This window comes from Bos taurus, chromosome 2 (genome assembly GCF_002263795.3).
Source record: "Bos taurus isolate L1 Dominette 01449 registration number 42190680 breed Hereford chromosome 2, ARS-UCD2.0, whole genome shotgun sequence".
NCBI classification, from domain to species: Eukaryota; Metazoa; Chordata; class Mammalia; order Artiodactyla; family Bovidae; genus Bos; species Bos taurus.
The window spans coordinates 74,038,178-74,060,126 of record NC_037329.1 but is presented as its reverse complement, the minus strand read 5'-3'; positions in this window follow the sequence as shown (position 1 = coordinate 74,060,126).

The following is a 21,949-nucleotide window of genomic DNA, read 5'->3' as shown; positions in this document are numbered from 1 at the left end:
GCATGTAAAGGGCTTCCTACTTTCATCAGTCATTTAGACATTCTGAGCCACTCCACCAGACTCCCTATATCATCATTTCAGTTCTCATCATGTCCTCTCCAACCTCCATAAACACTTATCTCTCTGGCATTCTGACAGAGAGAAAAGCCAAGAAGAGAAGTGGCCAAGTTTCCGCAAGTTACATAGCAGCCACTTGCCAGAAGGTGCTCAGCTAAAGCCTGCCTTCTTCTGTTCTTCAGGAGCTTCCAAGTTCTGCTCTCTGCTCCCTCCCATACTGGTGCCTTCCCCACCCCCTCTCCAGCCTCATATGCCAAGTGGCTTCTCCTGAGTCACTTCCCCTTTCCTTCCAGAAAATCACCACTGTGGAACACAGATACCTTATCTAGTCTGAACTGAGAAGCGTATTCTTTTCTAAGAACTGGAATGCTATGCTGATATTTCCCCAACTAGAAGCCTAAACAGATACCTCTAAACCCTAAACAGAGTAACACTAATAAATAGCACATTCAAAGATAAAATATATAGGGTCAATGTTGACAAATTTTGTTATGCTTTTTCCTTTATTTAACTGCTCTCAATCACAGCTACCTTTAATCTCATTAGATTCTGTAGCCTTGGAATAGAATTACCTCTTGCAATTCCTTAACAGTCTTAGACTTAAAACTGTCCTAGGACATCAGAATAGGATTCTATACTTTGCCATCAGGAATCCCTACAGTGATGCCTGCCATGCATCTTTTGGAAATAATTACAAGAACACAGCCTGTTGTTTAAGCCGTTTACTAAAGGTTTTACTGCCCTGTTGTAAACCCTCTAGAATATAGGGAGAAAGAGGAGACAAAAATCTACCCTTGTGATGAAGTACCTAACAACCCAGGAAGAGCAGAAACGACTTCCAATCAGAAAGACATTTTCTACTTAACTCCTTAAATTGGATAAAACAATATACAGCTGAACATGTATTTTCTGTGGCTGCTGATGGCTGGATGGATGAGACCCTGCACGTAATCGCACTTCCTTCAGCAACTGTTGGGACTTAAAAGCAACCAGCTTCTCTTAGCCTCCAGGTACCATGTAAGATTATAACAAACCAGAACCCCTGAAAAACAAATTAAAACAAGGGTTTAATTTGTTTACGTTTGGTTATACAAAGATTTAAAATATCTCTATCACATTTTCCCCAGAGATATTTGCATTATAACAGGGATCCCTGATTTGGCAAGTTGAAGCAGTACACTTCCCATGTTATAACGCTAAACAGGCGCCTCATTGAGAGAACTGTAACTATTACAAAGGGGAATGCATTCTTTCATTCATAAGGTATGTATTAAGGGCCTGCTATGAGTCAGGCATTGTTCTAGGGGAGTGAAAATACAGTGAATATACATACTAAAATCTCCCTTCTTGAAAAAGGGATCTTCCTACACTGTTGGTAGGAATGTGAATTGGTGCAGCAACTATGGACAACAGCAGGGTGGTTCCTTAAAAAACTAAAAGTTGAACTACTTGATAATACAGCAAACCCGCTCCTGGGCATATATCCAGAGAAAATCCTAATTTGAAAAGATACACACACCCAATATTCACTGCAGCACTACTTACAATAGCCATCAATACATGAATGGATAAAGAAGATGTGGTACATATATATGATGGAATATTACTCAGCCATAAAAAGAAATAAACAATGCCATTATCCTTTTTTTCCTTCTCTAGGTTCATGTCCAGCAATATGGATGGACCTAGAGATTATCATACTAAGTGAAGTAATCAGACAAAGACAAACACCATATGATATCACTTATATGTGGAATCTAAAAAAATAATTACAAATGAACATATTTACAAAACAAAAATAGACTCACAGACATAGAAACAAATTTATGGTTACCAAAGGAGGAGGAAGAGGGGGAAGGAATAAATTAGATGTTTGGAATTAACATACACATACTACTATGTATGTAATAGATAACCAACAAGGACCTATTATACGACACTGGGAACTGTATTCAATACTTTATAATAACCTATAAAGGAAAACAATTTTAAAAGGAAGGATAGATAGCTGAATAATTAAATCACTTAGTTGTATACCTGAAACCAACACAACCTGCAAATCAATTATCTATCAATAAAATAAAAACCCCCTCCTCATGAAACTGGGGAAGCCCCCTGGAAAGTTATGGGGGCTTCTAATTTTTAAACATAAGATTATATTTTTATTCCTTAACATTTTGTCTGGTGTCTAAAACAGTTCTGACTTCATGACTGTTCATTTTCTAAATAACATCCATTGAGGGCCTGACACTGCAGAACCTGAAATGACTGTTGTGATTCTTACTCTTGGGGAATCATAGTTCCTGCTTCGAGCAGGTTGTACTGCTTCCGTGGATGTCTAAACAGAGCAGAGGAGCAGCAGAAGATGACAAGACTAATTAGATGGGAGAGAAGAGACTGGTTAGAGCGGGAGCTGCTAAACTAAATCTTGGAGCACAAGTAACTGAACCCCAGGTAAAAGGATACAGGTGAGGGGTAAAGGAAGAGATGGAAACTCCGGGCAGAGCACGTAGTGGGGAGCAAGACAGGGAAATAAAAGGCACCCTGGTGTGTCTGGAATAACCTGAAAGTATTAGTGGTCCTTTATCCCAATCCAAAAATGAGGTCCTATGGAATATATGCTCAAGGCTTTCTCAGCTTCTTCTTGGGGCAGATGGGTATCAACCCACAGCACATTCCACTTCCAAGAAAGAAGTTTGAATTCTCTAAAAATCCAAGAAAAATCAAGCCCACATGCTTCTGTGACTAGAATACTTAACCTTGAGTCAGGGAAGAAGCATTTTGGGTCTTGAGAGACAGAAGTGATACAGATTTCAATCCAACCTACACTTTCAAATCCCGAAAGAGGAGGTCAGATGCTTGCCTTTTAGGAAAGCATACTTTGTAGGGCCTCCATGCAGGTCACTCTGATGGCCAGCCCTTAATCTGCCTTCAGTTGTGGGACAGTTTGTCTCCTCTGTCTTGTGCACTGCAGGGAACTAAATATGCCTTTAATATTTATCTGTGCTGTGAAAACTGCTTCTACATGCATCCCTTTGAGGGGAATAGCCGAGATCAATGCAGGACTGACATATACTAAATGAAGAAACAAACAGAAATATTTATTTCTCTGTCCACAGACCACAGTGCCTCCTGAGGGTGAGTACAAATTGGCAGCAATACTATAGAACTCCAAGTGGGCATCAGCTACCTCTGTGAAGGCCAAGGCTGTACGAATTCATTTCTTTCTTTATATGAGAGAGATCTATGCAAAAACATAATACAAGGAAAATTATTTATATTTTAAATGAAGTTTCTACATGACTGTTCTTAGAGTCGATGTCTCAAACTTAGTTTTGTTTGGGGTTATAGTAAGTAGGACATTGAGTATCAGGTATTTAGATACTTTATCCTATTAAATTCAGACTCTGTCAATTTCAGCAGTATTGCTGATGTTTCACACATTGTGAAACAAGCAGGAATGGGGGAGAGGGTGGGTATCTTGCCTGACAACCTCAGTAGCAATGGTTCAGTTTACAAGATTCATCGGGCTCCAAACACAATGCCATTTTTCCATAAACACCCCTCTCCATGAGTTTCAAACATATGAATATATAAATCTGTAACACACAAACATGAATGCTGCATGTCTTATGTGAGTTTCCTCAGGAGCAAATTCTTGAAGCCAGGATAAGGAGCAAATTATTCATTAAAAAGAATCTAGTGGAAGAGAGACAGACAGAGAGAAAAGGAGGAGCCAAGTAAAGGTGTGAGCTCAGACACCCTATGGAAGCAGCCTTAGCCCATCTTACAGGGGCAATCAGGAATGTAAGTTATGTTCAAGACCATCCCACCCATGGGAGGGAGCCAGGCACCCATGACCTTGTAGCCTTAGGTCACCAGGAAGGGCTGCCCAGGGATGATGTAGACTTTCTATAGGAATCATTCCATTGGCCTGAAGACAGTACTTGAAATAAGACAAGGGGAGAACTGCATAGAGAGGTTAAAATAAGTCTTAGAGGAGGCACACAGAGTACAGATGAGGCTATAATATTTCAAAGGAAATGCTTATCACCAAAAATAGGAATGGGACTAACCAACCTGTAGATCCACAAGCAGCAAAAGTACCAGCCCCTCCCCAGCTATCCTAAAAACAGAGGTTTGGATCTGCAACAGTGGGCCTTAGACTTGGTGCATGAGCTGCTGGTGTGGGAATTGAGGGTCTTTTCTTAAGCTTCAGGTGTCTTCTGAGGATGTGTGAAGTATATCCCCTGAACCCCACTTAAGATCCACTTGGATCCTCCAATCTTAAGCCTACTTCTCACTGTGCTTGCCATCTTTGTAATACTTTGACACATCTGGAGTCTTTGCTTGGTTCTTCCTATTTCCCCTCTCTGAGAAGCAGAGCCTAATTCCTATATGCCACAATGGAGACCTGCATAGTGCAAGGTTACCAAAGTTATAGAGACATTGGTCTGCAACTTGCTTCTGCCACTTACAAACCCTGGAGGTTGGGTGAGTGACCTAATTCCTCTGAGTTTCCCCATCCATTAAATGGAGAACAATAAGACTAGCTCAGAACTTCTTGTGAGACAGAAAAGTTCCCTGTTGTGTAGCAAAAAAAAAGAAAGAAAGAAAGAAGAAAGAAAGTGAAGTCGCTCAGTCGTGTCCGACTCTTTGCAACCCCATGGACTGTAGCCTACCAGGCTCCTCCATCCATGGGATTCTCCAGGCGAGAATACTAGAGTGGGTTGCCATTTCCTTCTCCAGGGGAACTTCCTGACCCAGGAATTGAATCTGGGTCTCCCACATTGCAGTCAGATGCTTTAACCCCTGAGCCACCAGGGAAGCTATGTAGCAAAGTGTTATATAAACCTATCTCTAGAAACCACCTTAAAATAAATCCTTTTAACCTCTCTCTCCCTCTCTTTTCCTCCATCTCTTTCTTCCTTTCTCCTCCTTCCATCTGTCTAGCAGTAAAATGAGAAGAGAAAGAGAGAACCAGAGAGAACACCTTTAAATGAAATCTGACACAGACCCATCACACACCAACACAAAACAGTAGCACTGTTCCAAAAGATCCTCGATATTCATTCAACTGGTAAGAACAAAGAACCTCAGAAGTTACCCACACTGGAGCTCCTTATTTAATGAGATAATTGGTCCTGTTGTTGAACCCAAGTTTAAGTTCGTGTGCCCAATGCACACTGAAACAAACAGAAACATCAGAGTTTGGAGCAGAGGTTTATTATAGGGCCAAGAAAGGAGCATTCTCTGTCCAAAAGCCCCAAACTCTCTGAATGGTTTTCTGGGAAGACTTTTTAAAGACAGCATTTGGGGTGAAGGCTGCAGGGTGCATGACTTTCTTCTGACTGGTTGGTGATGAGGTAACAGGAATCTTCTGCTCAGCCTGAAGTTATCCTCCTCTGCCTGGGTGAGGGCCTTCGCTCCTAGAGAGCAACTCAAAGACATGTATCAGATTGCTATCCATTGAGGAGAAACTAGGGCTCTGTTTTACCACAAAATTATTGTTTCTTGGAACTTCCCTGGTGGTCTAGTGGTTACAAATCTGCCTTCCAATGCAGAGGATGCAGGTTTGATCCCTGGTCCAGGAAGTAAGATCTCACATGCCATGGGGCAACTAAGCCCACACACTAATTTAATATGAAATTGCATCCTTCTTAAAAACAAAACAAAACAAAAAAAACACAAAAAACTGTTTCTTGACTGTGCCTTCTTTGTTTCTGCATCCCCTCCCTTTCCTAATTAGTAACTTCTTGGGCCTGCTCTTTGGAACTTGAGGGGGCTGAAGTCTTTTTGTACAGACAGGAAGTAGGGGATGCAGAGGCAGTTTTATACCTGGCTGGGTCCCACAAGATCTCGTTGGTTTCCGACCCTCTGTTCTGCAGTCCCATCGCACACTGTGCTGACACTCTCCTAGAATTTATCCCACTGGATTTTGACTTTCTACTTTTGTATTTAACTTCTTACTGAAACATAATGGCAGAGAAACAAATTTACTCCTTTCTAATCTCAATCTCCCAGCAGTTATGACACATAAAAGGCGTCAAAATAGAGTAGGTAAATGAATAAATGAACCAACTAATGAAAGCCATTTCAGAGATTGCAGCATGGTAGGTTCAGATGTCTAATCCAATAGGTGGATATGTACTGCCAAGTGAGTCAAGTAATCAGATTTTTACAATACTCTGTCCTTGGAAGCTATGGCAATATGTATTTACTAACTTGATTAGAACCATATGCATCTTGTTTTGACATATCAAAAATAAGTTTAAGTGAAATTTTATACCATGCAAATGAGCATTTGGAACAATATAACACATAGAAGAAGTCAATTTCTCCTCTTGAAAAATGTTTATGGGTGAGCCACATGGGGTTGTGTTGAAAGAAGATTTAAGTTATAATAATTTATCTGATAATTAAACTTCATGGGTCAATGATTGCAAACTTCATTGTCCCTAAGGCTCACTCAGGTAATTTAAATCAATAAAGTAGGCCATGTGTGAATTTTAGCAAGCTAAAGACTGAAGGGATAGTTGTGATCTACCTGGGATAGTTGTGATCAAGCTCAGAATATTAACAGGCCAGTTTTTCAAAAGGAACCAGAAATGTAGAGCGGGAAATCTCCCATTTTTAATTACTTATTTGTTTTCATTTTTAATTAGAGTATAATTGCTTTAGAGTGTTATTTTCTGCTGTAAAACATCGTAAATTAGCTATATGTATATATATATATATATCTCCAAAATCACCGCAGATGGTAACTTCAGCCATGAAACTAAAAGATGCTTACTCCTTGGAAGAAAAGTTATGACCAACCTAGAGAGCATATTCGAAAGCAGAGACATTACTTTGCCAACAAAAGTCCATCTAGTCAAGGTTATGGTTTTTCCAGTGGTCATGTATGGATGTGAGAGTTGGACTGGGAAGAAAGCTGAGCACCAAAGAATTGATGCTTTTGAACTGTGGTGTTGGAGAAGACTCTTGAGAGTCCCTTGGACTGCAAGGAGTTCCAACCAGTCCATTCTAAAGGAGATCAGCCCTGGGTGTTCTTTGGAAGGAATGATGCTAAAGCTGAAACTCCAGTACTTTGGCCACCTCATGCGAAGAGTTGACTCATTGGAAAAGACTCTGATGCTGGGAGGGATTGGGGGCAGGAGGAGAAGGGGAGGACAGAGGATGAGATAGCTGGATGGCATCATCAACTCGATGGAAGTAAGTTTGAGTGAACTCCGGGAGTTGGTGATGGACAGGGAGGCCTGGCGTGCTACAATTCATGGGGTCGCAAAGAGTCGGACATGACTGAGTGACTGAACTGAACTGATACATATATCCCCTCTGTCTTGAGCCTCCCTCTCACTTCTCTCCCTCCAGTTCATCACAAAACACTGAGCTGAGCTCCCTGTGCTATACAGCAGCTTCCCACTAGTTATCTGTTTTATACTTGATAGTGTATATATGTCAGTCCTCATCTCCTAATTCATTCCAGCCTCCACTCCCAATCTCAGTGTCCACAAGACCCTTCTCTATGTCTGCATCTCTGTTCCTGCCCTGGAAATAGGTTAATCTGTACCATTTTTCTCGATTCCATAAATGTAAGCCAACATTATGTTCACCAAACAAAACTTGTCTGTTGCCTGGATTTAGCCTGTGGGCTAAATGATAATGTGGGTGAAAAACTAAAAATCTAAGAAGTCTGCAGCAGCTATGCATTGACCAAAGTGAGCCACTAGAAGACTCCTGACTCTATTTTCTCTTTAATTCTTTGTTATATCCCTAGGCACTTAGTCTAAGTTTCTGCAAACAATGAGGGTTTTAGACAGATTTTACCAACTGGAGGATTATAGTTGGGAACAAAGCAGGTAATAAATAAATAAATAAGCCACATAGAAAGCAAAATTTACTATTTCTAAAATAAATAAGCCACATAGAAAGCAAAATTTACTATTTCTATTTTTTGTGCCCAAATTCTACACATTCTTCTATCACAACCCCTGCAACTCTGTTGTTGGCTCTTGGCATTTATGAGTTTAACTTTTGCGATTTCAATTGCATGTGATCAGACCCAAAGGTCAACGATGTATGGAAAATTGACTTTTTGTTGAGGTCTAACTGGGAAATGCAAGTGTTAAGAGAACAACAGAACTAGGAAGACAACCTTACTCACAGCCAGGCAGTTCAGCTCAACACACACTCATCTCTTTATTTCCTGGGGACTTCCCTGTCAGTCCAGTAGTTCCACCTTAAACCTCAGACTCCTACATCCAGCTGCCCACTCATCGGTTTCACTTGTTTTCTATTCTAAAATACAACAAACCCAAACCTACTCTTCATTTATCTCCATTTGGGATGCCCCACCCCAAACATGCTCTTTCCTTAGTCTTTCTCATCTTGACAATTACTCCTGGCTGCCAGTCACTTCAGACAAAAGCCTGGAGTTGTCCTTCTTATATTTTATTTCTCATCCTGCATCACAATCCACCATCAAGTCTTTTTAGCTCTACGTTTGACACATATCTAGAATCTGCCCTTCTTACCATCACCGTTCAAGCCCAACCTCCCAGCGTAGTCCATCAAAACCATTTACACAGCCCAGCACGTGCTTTTGCTGTTTCATCCTTGCAACCCTCCAGGTTATTTCCAACAGAGTAGATGGAATGATTTGGTCAAAGGAAAGTGTAGGAGAGGAAAAACCTAACTCTTTCCCCTCTCTACCCTCATACGTTCTCCAGATAGGGCTCTACAAATCAGGCTGACAAAAAGATAAACATGAGGGAAACAAATAGAAGTTGATTCATGTGTGCATTCATATACACATGGGAGACGTCAGTGATGGTGACTCCAAGAGGCAATTAGAAGTTGAACTTAAATAGCATCTTAACAAAAGAATATTAACTTCATAGAGAAAGGACAAGATAGAAAGGAAAGGGATTTTGAGTTTGAGCAGCAAATTGTGAGAAGGTAAATATATGGAGGAAACTAATGTGAGAGTTGGACCAAAAAGAAGGCTGAGTGCCAAAGAATTGATGCTTCCAAATTGTGGTGCTGGAGGAGACCCTTGGAGATTCCCTTGAACAGCAAGGAGATCAAACCAGTTAATCCTAAAGGAAATCAACCCTGATTATTCATTGGAAAGATTGATGCTGAAGCTGAAGCTCCAATACTTTGGCCACCAGATGCGAAGATCCAACTCATTGAAAAAGACCCTGAATCTGGGAAAGATTGAAGACAAGAGGAGAAAGGGGTGACAGAGGATAAGATGGTTGGATAGCATCATTGATTCAATGGACATGAGTTTGAGCAAACTCTGGGAGATAGTAAAGGATGGGGAAGCCTGACATGCTACAGTCCTTGAAGTCACAAAGAATTGTCTATGACCTAGTGACAACAGTAACAGATGCAGAGTAAGGGCACTTCTAGCAATATTTGCTACATAGATTCTTCTGGGACCATCTCTGGGCTAATAAGCATCTAGACTTATCTCCAGGGTGATTAAGGACAATAACAGTCTTGCTCTTCCTGGTAGACAGGGGGCTGACTTGTGTGTGCTTTTTCTCAATTATCTTGATCTCAAAATAATCATTAGGCCAGTATGGTACATTTAAGAGACAGCATACTATGAAGCCCTATAAATGCCTTCTTCCCGTGCCTCTCTTCTGCTCAAAACTCACCAGGAGTTGCCCACATTTTTCCTTATTCAGGGTAGCCATAAAATTTGGAAACAGAGATAGAATTATTTGATTGTACTGTCACATTATGTTAAATGACACTTACTATATGTTCATCTGTTTCCAGGTTTGTTTGTTTGTTTGTTTTTAGCAACTCTGTAAAACCCCGATTATTTACCAGGACCTACACAACCATGTCTCCATATATAAGAAACCTTCACTTCCTCTCTTCCTCATTACTTCCTCTTCCTCTTCTTCAGCCTTGCTGGCTTCCTAGCTGCCCATTGAGCACGTCAATTTCATTCATTCCTCAGGCCCTCTGCCATGCAGACACCTGATATTTATAAGGCTCACTCACTCTGTGTACAACTGTCACTGTATCCAACTGCAATATCTCTCTCTATCCCCTTAACTGACCTTATTACATATTGCCTGTGTCATTCAGTTCAGTGCTCAGTTGTATTCAACTCTTTGTGACCCTGCAACTGTAGCACGCCATGCTTCCCTGTCCATCACCAACTCCCAGAGAATGCTCAGACTCATGTTCATCAAGTGATGCCATCCAACCATCTCATCCTCTGTTGTCCCCTTCTCCTCCTGCTTTCAATCTTTCCCAGCATCAGAGTCTTTTCTAATGAGTCAGCTCGTCACATCAGGTGGCCAAAGTATCAGTTTCAACTTCAGCAAAAGTCCTTTAGGATGGATTGGTTTGATCTCCTTGCAGTCCAAGGGACTCTCGAGAGTCTTCTCCAACACCACAGTTCAAAAGCATCAATTCTTCAGCATTCAGCTTTCTTTATTGTCCAACTCTCATATCCATACATGACTACTGGGAAAACCATAGCTTTGACCAGATGGACCTTTGTTGGCAAAGTAATGTCTCTGCTTTTTAATATGCTGTCTAGGTCGTTCATAGCTTTTCTTCCAAGGACCAAGCATCTTTTAACTTCAAGTTAGCATTTGCAGTGATTTTGGAGCCCGAGAAAATAAAGCCTGTCACTGTTTCCATTGTTTCCCCATCTATTTGTCATAAAGTGATGGGACTGGGTGCCATGATCTTAGTTTTTTGAATGTTGAGTTTTAAGCCAGTTTTTCACTCTCCTCTTTCATTTTCATCAAGAGGCTTTCTAGTTTCTTATCACTTTCTGCCATAAGGATGGTGTCATCTGCATATCTGAGGTTATTGATGTTTCTTTTGGCAATCTGATTCCAGCTTGTGCTTCATCCAGCCAGGCATTTCATGAGGTACTCTGCATATAAGTTAAATAAGCAGGGTGACAATATACAGCCTTGACATACTCCTTTCCCAATTTGAAACCAGTCCATTGTTCCATGCCCATTTCTAACTGTTTCTTCTTGACCTGCACACAGATTTCTCAGGAGGCAGGTATGGTGGTCTGGTATACCCATCTCTTGAAGAATTTTCCACAGTTTGTTGTGATCCACACAGTTAGAAGCTTTAACATAGTCAATAAAGCAGAAGTTGATGTTTTTCTGAAATTCTCTTTCTTTTTATATGATCCAGTAAATGTTGGCAATTTGATCTCTGGTTCCTCTACCTTTTCTAAATCCAGCTTGAATATCTGGAAGTTCTCGGTTCATGTACTATTGAAGCCTGACTTGGAGAATTTTGAGCATTGCTTTGCTAGTGTGTGATGAATTCAATGTCAAATTCAATTTTTGGCATTGTCTTTCTTTGGGATTGGAGTGAAAACTGACCTTTGCTGAGTTTTCCAAATTTGCTGGCATATTGAGTGCAGCACTTTCACAGCATCATCTTCTAGGATTTGAAATAGCTCAGCTGGAATTCTATCACCTCCACTAGCTTTGCTCATAGTAATGCTTCCTAAGGTCCACTTGACTTCACACTCCACCATGTCCGGCTCCAGGTGAGTGATCACACCATAGTGGTTATCTAGGTTATTAAGATATTTTTTGCATAGTTCTGTATATTCTTGCCACCTCTTCTTAATATCTCCTGCTTCTGTTAGGTCCATAGCATTTCTGCCCTTTATTGTGACCATCCTACATCCTACCACTATATGACATAAATGCAAGTTTCATGAGAGTTTCTGACACTTAGTACATGCTTAATAAATATTTGTTGTATTAATGAATAGCTTAATTAATGAATGGCTAAGCATGACAAATGACCTGAAAGAGATTAGTTTCTCAGCTTTATTTTTTGTTTATCTATTTTTTGGCTGTACAGAATGTGGGATCTCAGTTCCACAACCAGGTATTAAGCCCTCACTCACTGCATTTGAAGCACAGAGTCCTTAGCCATTGGCCCACCAGGGAAGTCCCAATTTTTCTGTTTTGGTTTATTGTGTATTGGGGAGGCATCATAGGCTATGGTTTCCATTCTCTTGTGACTGTCAGGGATCCTTCGATATTTGGAGTTCCTTGAGGACAGCAACCATGCCTTCATCATCTTTATTTCCTGGGGCTAGCAAAATGATTTGCATATAATCAATATCTAATAAGACATTATTAAATGATGAAGTAGATGACTAACTAATATTTTGTTCAACTGAAATCAGACAGAAGGAACTTAAGAAAGTATGATATGTCCCCACTTAATGCTATTTGCCAAAGGAGAAAGAAAAAAATGACTACATTTAAGGAAACAATCTTCCTAAGATACACGGTTGTGTTAGTAGATGTTGAACTTGAAATTCAAAAGCAGCCTTTTTGCCTCCCTATATAGGCAATTGGAATGCATGCCTCTTCTTTGCTCTCTCTTCAGGGAAAGACAAAGGAAGAAAGTCTTAAGAGAGAGAAACCAATGAAGTTTCATGCTTGGGGACTTGTGGGATGTTTCCAGGTGCTCATGGTCCCTGCAGACGCGTGATGTTGAGATACTAAATGATACAAGAGAGGAATGACTCTGGGCAGTACCCAGGTGGGCTCAGCTTCTGCCAGGCACACATCTTTCTCTTTCAAGAACCAGGTAAATGTTTCATAATTTGAAAACTAAAACTCCTAACTGTGTTTTCTCCAGCTTCAGCCTCCCAAATTGTATGGCCAGCACAGACTGAGCAGAGGGGATGCTAAGAGTGCTTTAGATGCATGTGGTCACCTGGGTCCATTGCTGGGTTTCCTGTTGTTTCCTTTCAACAAATGGAGTAGACAGCAAACACTGCCTATGTTTTCTGAAAAGCCTCTCACACAGTTGCAATTGTGTATTTCCTTGCCAATTTCCTTACTACCCTTCTCCTACCAACTCATTGCCCACCCACACCCCCTGCCTTCCTCCTGTCAGGTGATTAATTGGGGATCTTAAAAAAGGACACTGGGCTTGGAATTCAGCATAGCTGAGTGAGATGGGAAAATGTTCATTTGGTATAACTGGGGAAGAAAATGCAGTCAGCAGGCATTTTATTCCTTGAACATAATGTTCACTTCTCTTATTTTTAACTCCTTATTTTATATTGGAGTACAGCCAATTAACAATATTGTGCTAGTTTTCAGTTATACATATGTGATTCAGTTATACATACACATGTTCCTATTCTCTCCCCAAACTCGTCTCCCATCCAGGCTGCCATATAACATTGAGTAGAGTTCCCTGTACTATATAGTAGGTCCTTATTTGTTATTCATTTTAAATATAGCAGTGTATACACATCCATCCCAAACTTGCTAACTATCCCTTCCCCTCTTTGCCCCTCCCACCCATAACCATAAGTTCACTGTGTAAGTCTGTGAGTTTGTTTCTGTTTTGTAAATAAGTTCATGTGTATCATCTCTTTAGATTCCACATTCACTTCTCTTTAAACTTAGTCATTGATGTTGTGATGAATGCCATGGATGTGGCATGCACCTTTTGAGTTTGTAGCAAGTCACCCTTGCTTCTCCTTCAAGTCCTGAAATTTTCCACATCAAAAGGGATGTGTTGGGGAAAACATTCATATGCAATTGGAGCAGGATCTACAAGGCACCAGATGCCAGGCGGAGTCTACACTCTGACTTTGTGATTTCCTTCTCCCTCACATATGACTGATAGCTCTGTGCTTTTTCTTTCTTCCTGCCTTTCTCTGCCCAAGGCCATGGTGGTATCTAAACTCCTTGCCTGTATTTTGGGGTTCATGTAACTCTATGCACTATAGGGATGAGATCTGCCACCTTTTCTACAGTTTCTCAATGCTGTTTATGAAACTTCAGCATGCACCTTACTTTGATGTAAGGATGTTGGGTGTTGGGACAGACACATGTAGATTTAAGAAGCACTATGATACCTAGATAGCATATTCAAAAGCAGAGACATTACTCTGCCAACAAAGGTTCATCTAGTCAAGGCTATGGTTTTTCCTGTGGTCATGTATGAATGTGAGAGTTGGACTGTGAAGAAGGCTGAGCGCCAAAGAATTGATGCTTTTGAACTGTGGTGTTGGAGAAGACTCTTGAGAGTCCCTTGGACTGCAAGGAGATCCAACCAGTCCATTCTGAAGGAGATCAGCCCTGGGATTTCTTTGGAGGGAATGATGCTAAAGCTGAAACTCCAGTGCTTTGGGCACCTCATGCGAAGAGTTGACTCATTGGAAAAGACTCTGATGCTGGGAGGGATTGGGGGCAGGAGGAGAAGGGGACGACAGAGGATGAGACGGCTGATGGCATCACTGACTCGATGGACGTGAGTCTGGGTGAACTCCGGGAGTTGGTGATGGACAGGGAGGCCTGGCGTGCTGCGATTCATGGGGTCTCAAAGAGTTGGACACGACTGAGTGACCAATCTGATCTGATCTGATCTGATGATATCCAAAGTACAGTGGACCAACTGGGAAGTGTGAGCAGGTTCTCCAGCCTGGGCCACATACCTTAACTTGCTGAAAGGCTTCAAGAGGGAATGAGTGTGCACCAGGTAGAAGCCCTAAAGGAATCATTAGAAATATTTCTCAGGTCGTTTTGACAATGGCCCTTTTTATAGTTGAATGCAGCCTATTACTACAAGTGGCTGAATGTGTCTGACAGTTGATATTGAGAGGGAAATTAAGGCTTTAAAACTCTTTGAGTGTTAGTTCCTTGGCTGGACTAAAACAACAAATTTCTTGGGCCCATGATGTCAGTCATGTTCCAGATGTTTGTCCTTGTTTTCTCTGTGTCACCTGGGTAAGTCCAGGAGTCCATGACTCTCGAGGCTTAGCAGGAGATGGGAAGAGGGGGGAGGAATGATCTCAGTAAAAGTGCTAGGACAATTCCCAAAATATATAGCAAAATCAGAAAACAGCCATCTGTTTAACAGCCAATCAGTGAGAAAGAGCTTTAAAGGGGGAGTTTCAGGAGTTGTATAGGTGGAGGGAAGGGGCTACATACAGAAAGAGCACGGTCAGCTCCAATAGTCATCTTGAAGTTGGCCACGTGGTGTCTGACCAACATCATCTTGATTGTTTCAAGTGTTGTTAGTCTTCAGTTCCAGGGGCAGTTTGTTCCCATTTCCTTAAGGGCAGTTCTCAGGATTGTGGCAGCTTATGTCATAGCTACAATCTGGTCATCATGTAATTAACTTTTTCCACCTGGTGGGGGTTTCAATATCTACAAGACAGCTCACAGGAGATGGCTCAGAATATTATCTATAGCCCTTGAGATGGAACTAAAAGTCCTTAACAATGCTTAATAACTCAACTATTATTATCTTGTCCTGTTATTTATTTATTTATATTTTTCACTTTGCTGATTAAATATACTCTTTGACTAAAGTTTTTCTACAGACAAAAGGCAAGAGGAGGACATGGTAAGGAGAAGGAACTGCTCTGTTTCACTATCGTGACACCATTGTTCAAAAGGAGATCTTTCTGCCCCTGATGACTATGCCCCAGGCTCACACAATGAACATGCGAACAAGCCCTGTACTTGTTCACCACAGTCACTCCTCAGCCTCAGACTCTCCCGAAGACTCGATACTGGACCATCTGCCAAGAGCTGCCCCAATCAAGGACACTGGGAGAAAAAGAAGAGGAAGTGTAAGGAACTTGGGAACACCAAAAAAGGAGCCCAAGACTCTCCCCTTGGAATCCACCTGACTCCCGGCCCCACTGCGCCTCCCTGCTCTCTCTAGGCCCCTTGCCCTTCTTGTATTCCCAGCCCTCTGCCCTCTTCTCTGTATCTTTGCATTACACCTACCCTGACCCTCCCATTCTTCCACTCCCCAAAATACTAATATACTCTACCCTTTGAGGTTCCCAGGCTTCCCTCATAGCTCAGTTAGTAAAGAATCCACCTGCAATGCAGGAGATCCTGGTTTGATTACCGGATTGGGAAGATCCCCTGGAGAAAGGAAAGGAAGGCTACCCACTCCAGTATTCTGGCTTGGAGAATTCCATAGACTGTATAGTTCATGGAGTCACAAAGAGTCAGACACGCCTGAGCTACTTTCATTCACTCACTTAAGGTTCCCAGTAGGGATGGAGAGGAGTGAAGGGACTTGTATACATAATTCTAACTGTTTCTGTTATCCAACACCACCCCTTTGAGATGACTAAAGTCAGGCTCTATCTCCCATGTAGGATTAGTAAGAACATTCCAAATATGGTGTGCAGAGAGGGATGTCTGGAGAAAGATGCAACCTTCTACTATGACAGTGGTGCCTGGAGATGATCCCTCTCAGGCCCCCAACCCAGGAGAGCAGTAGGCAGAAAAAGAACATTTAACTGAGCCTCCCACAATTTCCTTGGCTCCCACTTCCTCCTGAAGTGTTTTAGAAAAGTAATTTTCATTTTAAAAGTACGGAAAGAAACATTATTTTCAGGTACTCACGTGGGCACACAGAGGCGTGTTTGGTTCCAGCTGCTATGCTGAGCAAGCTCAGGAGCGACAGGGAGTCACTTCTAATCTCTGATTTTTTGCTGATGCTGACAAAGGCAATCTCCTTGGGGCTAGGAAGGAAATCTGTATTTACTCACATAATTTCCCTCTTTTTTCAAAGTTGTCAGGCTGCCTCAGGAAGTAAGATGGAAAAATACCCCAGCCAACACCTTCTCTGCTGTTTTTCCAGCCCAGACCCAGAAGAACAGGAGAGGGGCTGAGGGTATTAGTTAAAACAGCTGTTGGTCATAGAGTGCTGAGAGTCCACAGTGGTTACAATGGTTAATCAACCTGAGGAGAGTGGTAATAAATGCTATGAAATGAGACTGGGTGACACTTAGTGACCTCTGACATTTCTCCAGAAACAATAGAATGAAGGTGTCTCAGGAATCCTGGCTCTTTAACCTCTTGCCTGCCAAAAAGCACTGGGACTTTCAGACTTTGTTTATATTCTTACAGCATTTTAAACTCTTTAATTAGGTAGAAATTATAAAGGCTCAGTTACATAATCCTGGGTTCCAGTATTGTATTGTAATGCACCAACTCTTCATTGTGAAACTTGGTGAAAACAGGGTTAGAATCAAGCACGCAGCCTGTATTTTGGATATGAACCATCAGTCTGTCTGTCTGTTTAGTCACTCAGTCATGTCCGACTCTTTGCCACCCTATCCATGGGATTATCTAGGCAAGAATACTGGAGTGGGTTGTCATTTTCTCATCCAAGGGATCTTGTCAACCCAGGGACCAAACTAATGCTTCCTGTGTCTCCTGCATTGCAAGAGAACTCTTTACCCACTAAGCCATTGGGGAAGCCTGAATGTGAACCATATTTCTGGGGAACTAAATAACTGATGAAGGAAAAATTCTTATTCTAGAAGACTGCTAACTAATGAATGTGTCTGGAATGATAGAATTATAGAAGTCATCATTTTATGGCTTCTAATGAAATAATCAACCTGGACAATGAACATTGGTGACTTTGAAAACACAAGCAAAATATTCACAAGCAGTTTTTTGCAAAGTGTGACTCAGATCCATAACTCCTGAACCCAGTTATCAACTATAATATTGACAGAAAGGAGACACCAGATATCATGTGTTTCCTGAAGTGATACAATAGAATGGACACAATGCCAGTTATGAAGAAAACATTTTGCCAAAAAAAAGCACATTAATCTGAATCTAAGGATACCGCTAGATTGTTCTACCCATTTACGGAAAATATGGGGCGTAAAGGAACATGTTGAGAGTCCCTTGGACTGCAAGGAGATGCAACCAGTCCATTCTGAAGGAGATCAGCCCTGGGATTTCTTTGGAAGGAATGATGCTAAAGCTGAAACTCCAGTACTTTGGCCACCTCATGCGAAGAGTTGACTCATTGGAAAAGACTCTGATGCTGGGAGGGATTGGGGGCAAGAGGAAAAGGGGACGCCAGAGGATGAGATGTCTGGATGGCATCACTGACTCGATGGACGTGAGTCTCAGTGAACTCTGGGAGTTGGTGATGGACAGGGAGGCCTGGCGTGCTGCAGTTCATGGGGTCGCAAAGAGTCGGACACGAATGAGCAACTGATCTGATCTGAAACAAAATCAAGTGAACACAATCAGCCCAATTCAGAATGTGATAAATTCCACAAGGGAAAAAAAAATGTCTTCAGTAAGTAATTGACATGAAAAAATGAGGAGAAAAAAATTTTTAAAGTGAAAAGAGCCTTATTAGGCATATTCATCAAATGCAATGTATGAATCTATTTGAGACATTAATTGTTTTAAAAATGTAACTCCAGAAAGACATTTTGTGACAATCAAAAGAAAGCAAACATAAGTTGAGTGTCAGATGATATTAAGCAATTATAAAGGAATATTATTTGTTGTAATAATAATATTGTTTGTGTATTTCTAAGTTCATATTTATTACAGACACAAAGTAAAAAGAAAGACAAAGGTGACAGATGAAAGAAGAATGGCAAGATATTGATAACTGATGATACTGATATTTGATACTAATCATTGGTGATACTGGTATTTGGTATTAAAAATTGATGCTAAGTGCTCTTGGTAACTGGTGCATATTTGAAAATGTTCATAGTAAAGATGTCAAAAATTGAGAAAGAGCAAAATTAAAACCACCAGATAAATAAAATGGAATACGCATTTACTGTGCATATAAGAGAGCTTCCCCAGTGGTTCAGTAGTAAAAAAAATCCACCTGTAATGCAGGAGTCACAGGAGATGTGGGTTTGATCCCTGGATCAGGAAGATCCCCTGGAGGAGGGCATAGCAACCCACTTCAGTATTCTTGCCTGGACAATTCCATGGACTGAGGAGACCGGAGGGCTACAGTCCATAAGGTTGCAAAGAGTCAGACATGATTAAAGTGACTGAGCACACACACATGTGCATATAAGAACAGTTCACAAACTGGAAGCTTTAAAATCTAAACTGGTATGAAGCTCACGGGCGTGATGTTACAGGACGGCTTATAAAGTGATAATGAGAAAAATTAAGAAAACAATTTCATTTACAATCACAAAACAAAAATAAAATATCTAGGAATAAATTTAACCAAGAAGGTAAAATATCTGTACATTGAAAACAATAAGACATTGTTGAAAGAAATTTAAGAGGACACAGATAAATGGAAAGATATTCCATGCTCATGGATTGGAAGAATTAACATTGTTAAAATGTCCATATTACCTAAAGCAACCTAAAGTTTCAATGCTGTCCCTATCAAAATCCCAAGGATATTTTTCAGAGAAATAGAACAAAAAATTCTAAAACTTACATAGAATCACAAAGACCTCAAATAGCCAAAGCAATCTTAAGAAGAAAGAACAAAGCTAAAAGTATCATACTCCCTGATTTCAAACTATATCACAAAACCATAGTAACAAAACCATATCACAAAACCGTAGTGTGGTATTGGCAGAAAAACAGATACATAGATCAATGGCACAAAAGACAGAGCCCAGAAAGAAACCCACACAAATAGAAGCAATTAATTGATGACAAAGGAGAAAAAAATATATGATGGAGAAAGGACAGTTTCTTCAGTAAATAGTGTTGGGAAAATGCAACATGCAAAAGAAGAAAAAGAAAGAAACCAGATCACTATCTCATAACATACACAAAAACATACACAAAAATTAGCTCAAAATGGATTGAAGGCTTGACTGTAAGACCTAAAACCATAAAACTCCTGAAAGAAAACATAGGCAGTACACTCTTCAACACTAATCTTAGCAATGTATTTCTAGATATGTCTCTTCAGACAAGGAAACAAAAGCAAAAATAAACAAATGTTACTGCATCAAACTAAAAAGCTTCTGCACAACAAAAGAAACCACACACACACACAAAAGGAAAGATAACCTACTGAATGCGAGAAGGTATCTATAAATGATACATCCCACAAGGAGTTAATATCCAAAATGTATAAAGGACTTATACGACTCAACAACAACAACAAAATACCAATCCAATTTAAAAATGGCAGAAGAGCTAAATAGATACTTTTCCAAAGACATACAGGTGGCCAACAGATACATGAAAAGATATTTAATGCCACAAATTATTAGGGGAATGCAGCCAAAATCACAATGAGATATAACCTCATACCTATTAATTGGCTATTATCAAAAAGGCAAGAAAGAAGTGTTGGTAAAGGTGTGGTGAAAGGGAACTCTCATGCACTGTTAGTGGGAAAGTAGATTGGGGCAGTCACTATGGAAGACAGTATGGAAATTCCTCAAAAATTTGAGAATAGAACTACCATCTGATCCAGCTATCCCATCTCTGGGTATTTATCCAAGAATAAGAAAATACTAATTTTACTCTGGGTATTTTTCCAAGAATAAAAAAACACTAATTTGATAAGATACATGGGCTTCTCAGGTGTCTCACAAGTAAAGAATCTGCCTTCCAATGCAAGAGACACAGGAGGTGCAGGTTCAATACCCAGGTTGGAAAGATACCATGGAGAAGGGAATGGCAACCAACTCCAGTATTCTTGCCTGGAAAAGCCCATGGACAGAGGAGTCTTGTGGGCTATAGTCCATGGATCACAAAGAGTCAGACATGACCAAGTGACTGAACATACATGTACACATACACCCCGACATTTATCATGGCATTATTTACTACAGGCAAGATATGGAAACAAACTAAGTACCCATCAATAGATGATGGTATAAAGAAAATGTGATACATATATATACCATGGAATACTACTCAGCCATAAAAAAGTGAAATTTTGACATTTGCAACTTCGGGTGGGCTTTGAAGGTTTTATGCTTAGTCATATAAGGCAAGTATTATATGGTTTCATTCATATGAGGAATATAAAAAGCAAACAAACAAATAAATAAATGAACAAACCAAACAAAAACAAACACGTAGACACAGAGAAAAGAGCGGTGGTTACCAGAGGGGCAGGGGCAGGGTGAAATGGGTGAAGACCAGCCATATGGTTACAGAAGGAAACTCAGTTTTTGGTGGTGAGCATACTGTAGGGTATACATAAATACAAATATAGTGCTCTACACAGGAAACATGATATAAGCCAATGTTTAGGAATTAACTAATGTTACCTCACTAATAAAAAAAATCTTAGAAAATGAGGAAGTTATTTAAGCTTGAAAATGATTAGTTGTTACAATGTGGATTCTCAGACAGCAGGAGAATTTTTTAAGTGATTATTTCATACAATTTTTTGAAGGTAACTTATGCTTCTTTTATGATTATCAGAGGCATTTATAAGAAATAAATCATTTCACTTCTGCTCTTGAATTAGATTTAGTTCTCTTTTCATGGCTCCATTTTATGTGTTCAGAGTATTTTCAAGTTTGGTCTCCACTTTGTATTTTACTTTAACAAAGCTTAAAGAAAAACACCTTTGCAAATTAATTATTAACCATAGAATACTGGACGAGCTCTAACTTTTCTTTTTTTCCTCTGATTTTTTAAAAATATAAATTTATTTATTTTAATTGGAGGTTAATTACTTTACAATATTGTATTGGTTTTGCCACACATCAACATGAATCCGCCACGAGTGTACGTGTGTTCCCTATCCTGAACTCCCCTCCCTCCTCCCTCCCTGTACCATCCCTCTGGGTCGTCTCAGTGAACCAGGCCCAAGCATCCAGTATCATGCATCGAACCTGGACTGGAGACTCGTTTCGTATATGATATTATACATGTTTCAATGCCATTCTCCCAAATCATCCCACCCTTGCCCTCTCCCACAGAGTCTAAAAGACTGTTCTATACATGTGTGTCTCTTTTGCTGTCTCACATACAGGGTATTTAACTTTTCTTATTTCTAATTTTCTCATCAATAAATTGGGGATGGTAATGTTTTCCCTCCCATGATTACTTTGGAAATTAATGATTATAACAGGCCCACATAATGCCAG